The sequence below is a fragment of the Hypanus sabinus genome, chromosome 14, assembly GCF_030144855.1.
Source record: "Hypanus sabinus isolate sHypSab1 chromosome 14, sHypSab1.hap1, whole genome shotgun sequence".
In the NCBI taxonomy this organism is placed as follows: domain Eukaryota; kingdom Metazoa; phylum Chordata; class Chondrichthyes; order Myliobatiformes; family Dasyatidae; genus Hypanus; species Hypanus sabinus.
In genome coordinates, this window is record NC_082719.1 from 70,008,632 (window position 1) to 70,015,962 (window position 7,331).

At 43.6% G+C, this 7,331-nt stretch overlaps 1 pseudogene; it reads right to left on the reverse strand.

Moving 5' to 3' along the window:
- Positions 1 to 619: 619 nt before the first annotated feature.
- Positions 620 to 6,919, reverse strand: LOC132404496 (host cell factor 1-like; annotated as a pseudogene).
- Between the last annotated feature and the right edge of the window lie 412 nt (positions 6,920 to 7,331).

The window sequence follows — 7,331 nt, forward strand, 5'->3', positions numbered from 1 at the left end:
GAGGAGGAACCCGTCGCTACCGCCAGTGTATATCAGCCAGATTGAACGTACGGTGGAAACGCCCATCATGGAGCACAGGAGGTGTATCCATTTGGATTACCTGGAGAAACTGGTGGTAGCAGAACATCACATTCACAATGGTCAGGAGATTGACTTTGACAGCACAAAACTACTGTGCCGTAACAATGGTTTTCAGAACCACCTGGTAAAGAAAGACATTGATATAAAGCTACAGGAAATGAATTTTAACAAAGACAAAGGTCTTGCTCTAAGTAAGAACTGGAAATTGATCGTAATCAAGGTTGGAGAGCTGAGACCTGATTGGATGCGGACTAACCAATCAGGAGGGACAGAATACAGGGATATAAGTACCACCCGAATAGACATATCCAGGCATTGTCCCTGAAGATGATGATGGTAGAGTTTCTCATCGAAACGTTTGCTATAATCAATACCTGTGATGGCTTGAAGCCTGAGAAGAGTTTATTCATAAACTGTAGGAACTTTGGGAGATTAAGTTAAAATGAAAAATGCTACTTTGGGCTAATATTTGTCCTTGAGAGACAGGAGGCAAGACAATTTCTCATGGAAAATACAGAAATGCAGAGAAACTGAACAATCACTTTGAATCTGTCTTCAGGAAAGATGACACCAAAATCTGACAGAAATACGAGAGAATGAAGGTCTAATGAGAACAAAGAACTGAAGGAAATGAGTGAAATTAAAAGTAAGTAAGAGGGAAGTTCATTTGCTTTATAATTTTGTAAAACTGGTACTTTGTGCTCATAGATAACATGAAAAATAAAGGGACAATGTCCCGAGACCATTGTTTTTCAAGTGCTTTCTGGAATCCTGAATATCTCCGTCACCTTTCCAATCAGAATCAGAATCAGGTTTATTATCAGCAGCATGTGTCGTGAAATTTGTTAACCTAGGCTTTGTCAAATAAAACAATCTAGAGTGGTCCTTGGTGTAGATTCACTTTCTGAGAAACAAGAAGGGTCGAAGACAATGGTAATAAGAAAGATGATTCCTCATCTAGAGCTTAACACAAAAACTCCAGAAAATGAAATCATGCTGGTTCAGGTACTCAAGATTACTTAAAGGCCAATTCCACAGTCCTATGCTGCAATCATGCATTTGCTCAGAGTTGTTGTATGTTAATTTCAATGGCATATCTGTAATCCTTTGTTTTAATTTGTTGGTTCATTTGCTGTAGACGTAGCTACTAATGCTGGCATTCTTGTCCATTTCTAATTGTCCTTAAACTGAGGAGGTGGAGTCAGCCTCATTGGTGAGTTTGGAGTCATGTTAAGGGCCAGTCCAGGTACGGCTGGCCGATTTCCTTTCCTGACAGACATTGGTGAAACATGTATATTTCCAAACAATCAGAGTCTATCTTTATTTCAACATTTATTGAATTATTTGAATTTAATTCTTTTACTTTCTGTAGTGGGATTCAAACCCTTATCCCTAGATTTTTGGCCTTTTGGATCCTAGACTTCTGGCTGCTGTTCCTGTCAATTTTGTGATTGGTTTCCAATAGTTTTTTTTCCTGTCTTGATAAATTCTAATGATTGCTTTGTATTTTTCCCATTCTGCCCTCCCATTGTAGTGATGTTTGGAGGTTGAACAGGCAGGAACCTCATCTTTGCCTCACATCCTGCCAGTTCATGGAAGACGTCTGTTCACTTCATTGTTCCTTTGAAAATTCATAGAATCATTGCTTCACTCAACACGGATGCAGGCCCTTCTGCCCACTTAGTTCATGCCAGCCATCTCTGCCCATGTACAAAAATCATTCACTAATCCTGCTTAATTCCCTCCCCACCCCCATCCATATTCCCATCAATTCCCCTATTTCTATCATTAACTTGAATACTAGGAGCAATTAAGTGACCAAATACCCTGCCAACCTGGACATTAGTGGGATGTAGAAGCATATTGGAGCATCCAGAGAAACACACGATCACAGGGTGTCCATGCAAACTCCACACAGACAGCTGAGACACCATGATTGTACACAGCTTGCTGGATCTGTTAGGTGGCAGCACTATCAACTGCACCACAGTGACTTCATTTTGTTGGGGAAATACCATTAGTCCCAGTCTGCACTTTCTCCATACACTGATTAACATTTCCCTTCAGCTGTATAGAAAATGATCATTCAAAGGTGACTATGCAATCAGAGACCATCACATTTTCAATCCTTCAAGCCTTTTACCATCCACTGTAAATCAGTATTCTTTGGTTACTGATCCTTCTGTCACCATTACTTGCTTTTTAATACTCACATCAAACTTCCACTTAATCATCTCTTTGATCAGTTTCTTTAGTCTCTCTGGTATCAATTCATTTAATCTCTCCAACAGTATTCACAGTTTAAATTCCGAAGTAAATTCATTATCAAAGTACATAGATGTCACCATATACAAAACTGAGATTGATTTACTTGTAGGCATACTCAATAAATCCATAATAGAATAATAACCATAATAAAATTGATGAAAGTCCACACCAACTTATGTCTTTAACTACTGCTCAAAAGACAACAAACTGTGCAGATACAAAAAGAATGAATGAATAAATAATAAATAGATAGATAGATAGATAAACAAGCAAGCAAGCAATAAATATTGAGAACAGGAGACGAAAAGTCCTTGAAAGTGAGTCTATAGGTTGTGATAACAGTTCAGTGATGGGGCAAGTGAAGTTGAGTGTAATTATCCCCTCTGGTTCAAGAGCCTGATGGTTGAGGGTGAATAATAACTGTTCCTGAACCTGCTGGTGTGAGTCCTGAGGCCCCTGTTCCTTCTTCCTGATGGCAACAGCAAGCAAACAGCATGACCTGGGTGGTGGGGGTCACTGATGGTGGATGCTGCTTTCCTGTGTCAACGCTCCATGTATACTGTATGTGGTCAATGATGGGGAGGGCTTTACCCGTGATGGACAGGGTTTTGTCCACTACATTTTATAGGATTTTCCTTTCCAGGGCATTGGTGTACTGTAAACTTCATTTTGATAAGTCTTACCAACTTGCCCTGCCACCCATAAATTATAGTCCTGTACCTGACAACAGGGTCAGCCGGTGCTTGGGAACATCACAGAATTTTTCAGCTTGATGTTTACCTTTAAGTCACAGCATGCAGTTGTAAAAAATATATCATCTTTCCTTCATCATCACTGGGTTATAATTCTGAAAGCTCTAATTTACTGACTGTAGGGAATACCTTTGCCACAAAGATCAGGTGAACTTCAAGAAGGATATTTTCTCCAATTCCTTCTTTTAAGGAAAAATATAACTGGCCAAATTTTTCTCTAAAATATCACAAGAAATCCAGCAAAAATGGGTTAAATAATCTGAAGAGCTGCTACTACATTAGGCAGCCACCTACTGGTAGATGTTCTACATGACAAGCAACATTACCATCAAACAAAAATTGGGAAATTCACTGCACTGTGAATGGCAATTACAGAAAGAAATGGTGTCATATATTCCATATACACAAACTTGTTAGTAAGAACGGTGAGATTATTTGTTCTGCTTTGCATTCCATAAATATATATTGGTGTTCAGTTTTGCAAGGGATTTGGACGATTTGATTTAAATATGCAAATAACACAAACCTGAATGAACTAAATCATCCACAACAATGAATAATTTTTTATTTAACAGCATCAGAAAGACTTGAAAAAGAATTCCAACACAATATTTATGACAGAAATTCAGCGGAAGTTGTGAAAGAAATGGTTGTTCATCACCACTTACAAAATTTCACAAGGAGTTAAAAAAGTTTGAAAGTCATTGGATCAAGCACAGAAAAGGGGATGCAACTGCAAGCTTACAAAATCCAAAGGATTCAAGGAAAATAGAAAAATGGTTTATGACAAATCAGTTAACAATTTATATATTGGAAGAGGGGTCACATTAAATTATAATAACCCAGAGTTAACAGCCAGAGTTAAAGTGAAGGACTTTCCGTTTAGTCTTAAAGAAGGTTCCAAACAAAGATTCTGTGATCTCTGCTGCAAGGATTTCTGCCTTGAGGCTATTGGCCTGCAGTTCAAAGGTTCCATGGTGATCAACTGCTACTCATTTTAAAGAGTTCCCACAGACAGAAAACCTAGAAGCAATTTTTATTCAGCTTTCAAAACATAATTTTGCAAAGACTTCTATATCAATATTGGAACAACCCGACTATAAGGAAAAATCATATTTCAATGAAAAGAATTCTTATGTTAACATTCATAAATTCAAAAAAATTCTTAAATCAGCTACAATATGAATTTCATATAGGTTTCTGTGGTCAGATGATTTGCCAAGAATTACTAATGGGTTAGTTTGTCTTTCTCACATTTCAAGATGGTGGCCCATCCAGTCACAGAGGCCACTCCAGCTCTGGCAAATGGTGTAATTGTTCTCCCTTTACATCGTTCTTATGATAACAAGACACTGTTGGATATTACACATGCAATTTTTTATTCTGAGGATATTTGAAACTGGACACCAGACGGTTATCCAAAGGGAAGAGCAGCTGCAGCTCTAAACGAACCAATCACAATGGAGTGAATTTCGACCATCAGAATACGACACACCCCCATAGGGCACATGCTGACTTTGCACCAGAGGGTGGGACACATTAGACGTGGTTTATACCAACACTGGAAGCTGCTTCCCATTGGAATCTCTGAAGACTTACCCATGGTGCTAATTCCTGCACACCAACCACCGATTAAATCTGTCAAACCAGTTTGAAGGGAGATAAAGACTTGGACAGAGGACAATCTCAGTGTTACATGTAACGTCCTGGTTAAGATATTTACTGCTTGATGCAACACCAATAACTCTTGGAGACGTGAGTCAAGGTAGGCTTTTATTAGCTGGAAGAAAGCACCGTCAGCAGCGTCAGCAGCAAGAGCCCCCCACACAACATCCTGGAGACTGAGGGAGGAGCAGTGCCTCCAATCGCCTTTATACAGGGGTCTGTGGGAGGAGCCACAGGAGCAGTCAGCAGGGGGCATGTCCAGACAGGTATATGTAGTTCACCACATTCACCCCCCCCCCCTTTGTTGTCCCCAATAGCACAGGTGCACACAGTTGAGGCATGACCAGTAGCACAAAGTCCCGATATTCTGTGCCCTGCACCACCAATGTCACTACACAACCCCCCCCCCACCCCCCGGATGTCTGTGGAATGCGACCCAGAAGCCATGGTGACTCTCAGGCTTACCGGCCGTGTTGCGAGTCCGCAGCATTGCACCGTGCCCGGGTGAATAAAACTCTCAGTGCTGCCCATGTCAAACAGGCAGCTAGTCCTGTGCCCCTCCACCAGGATGTCCATCACTGACCTTGCAAGCTGGTGTGGGGCGCTTTGGTCGAGGGTTACGGAGGACAGAGTTGAATCGCCGTCTTGGTGCCTGGTAAGCACCCGTGGGTTGGAGGCGGGGCGAGGTGGCACCGACAAAGATGGCGGCCCCCATGCCTCGCACGCGGCGCTGCTCGACCCCGCTCATGGTTTAGACTTACAGACCTTGGGGAAATGGCCCTTCTTTCCGCAGCAGCCGTGGGTACTGCTCCCCAACTGATCTCTAGGGAGTTGGTGCTTGCTCGAACCAGCTGAACTTTGCCAGGAGCAGGTGACTTTTCTGTTTCAAGATACCACAAGTCTTTACAACAGACTTGACTGTTCCAAGCTTTCTGGTAGCCATCTCAACCACTCCACACATACAGACGTGTGTTTATTGAGACTGAGCAGTGACCAGCTCTGGCACGAGGGATGTTATCCTCAAATGATTCCGTTGAGATCTGAGTCCAAGTCATTGTTTCAAGATCTAGACATGCCAGAGTATTTGTGCACTTCCATGCATGGGAGCTTTGACAACTTCCAGGGTAAGGGGGACCCAGCCACCAAAAACATACATTTTGCTCCCGATCATTGTGGCAGAGTGCGGATCTCTGGCAACCTCTGGCTTGTTCCACATTAAATTCTCAACATCTAGAATCCACAGGTCTCCAAGTCGACAGCCACTCATTCCACCATAGATGACCAGTTTTGGTTTATTGCCATCTTTACTGCGATACACAACAGCTGTGTGAGATTCTCTAGGTGAAGGTGGAGTTCCATACATGACTGGTATGTCCCAACCTACAACTCCAGAGCCAGGCTTAAGATCCAATATATACAAGTCGTTTAAATACCGTGGAATATTGCTTTTTGGATCTTCATTATCATTGGCTAATCCCCCGAATAAATAACATTTATTGTCAATAACTGAAAAGCAGTGGCCACATGGTGGGGGGCCATTCTTGGGGGCTCTGGCTTTCAATTTTTTCCATTCCCATCTGCTGGCCTATAGTTCATACAACTCGTTACTGTACTTCCCATACTCCACCATGCCATCAAACACTAACAGATGAGTGCCGTCACACACAAAGCCATATGCTGCACATCCTGTAGGAATGTCCCCCCTCACTGCTGGGCTGAACCACTGGTTGTTTGCTGAGTTGTAATCGTGTAGCTCATTCACAATGCCTTTGTTGCCACCGCCGAAGACAACCATTAGCTCCGTGATGGAGACAGCGCGATGTCCATGGCGGGGCCGCGGGACAGGGCCGCTGCTGTTGGTGACGCGCCGCCACTTCAGGATGGGAGCCGCAGTCTATTTACATCCAGAAAAATTGGACATTGATCCTCAAGCCCCAGAAGCAGCTATTGACTTTGAACTCTGGCTTGCATGCTTCCAATCGTACTTGGAAGAGATTCCCGTGACTGAGCCTGCCACAATGCACAAAATCATCCTCTCCAGGGTCTGTCTGAAGGTATACCCCCTTATGAGGGACCTGCTGATCTACCAAGGGGCACTGGATGCCCTTAAAAGACACTACCTGTGGCCGGTGAACACTATCTACGCAAGACATCGTTTAGCGACATGGCGGCAGTGGGCTGGAGAGTCGAGCGCTGAGTTTGTCCGGGCCCTACAGACACTCGTGCGGGCCTGAGACTGCAGGGGACTGATGGCGGAACAGCATGCGGAGCTCCTGGTACGAGGCGCCTTCGTTACGGGGATCAGGTCAGTGTACGTGCGCCAGCGGCTGCTGGAAAACACTGATCTTACCTTACGCTCGGTGATCGAGCTGGCCGACATGCTGGAGGCTGCTCTGCACAATGCTGATGCTGTCCAGCCGTGCGATCTCCCGCTGGCCCCGTGGACGCTGCAGACCCCGCTACCCACCGGTGAATCAACCTCAGCTGCTGCCAGTTGCAAGTCTGCGCAGTGTTAGTTCTGCGGACTTGAAAAGCACCCCCGAAAACGCTGCCTGGCTCGAGAAG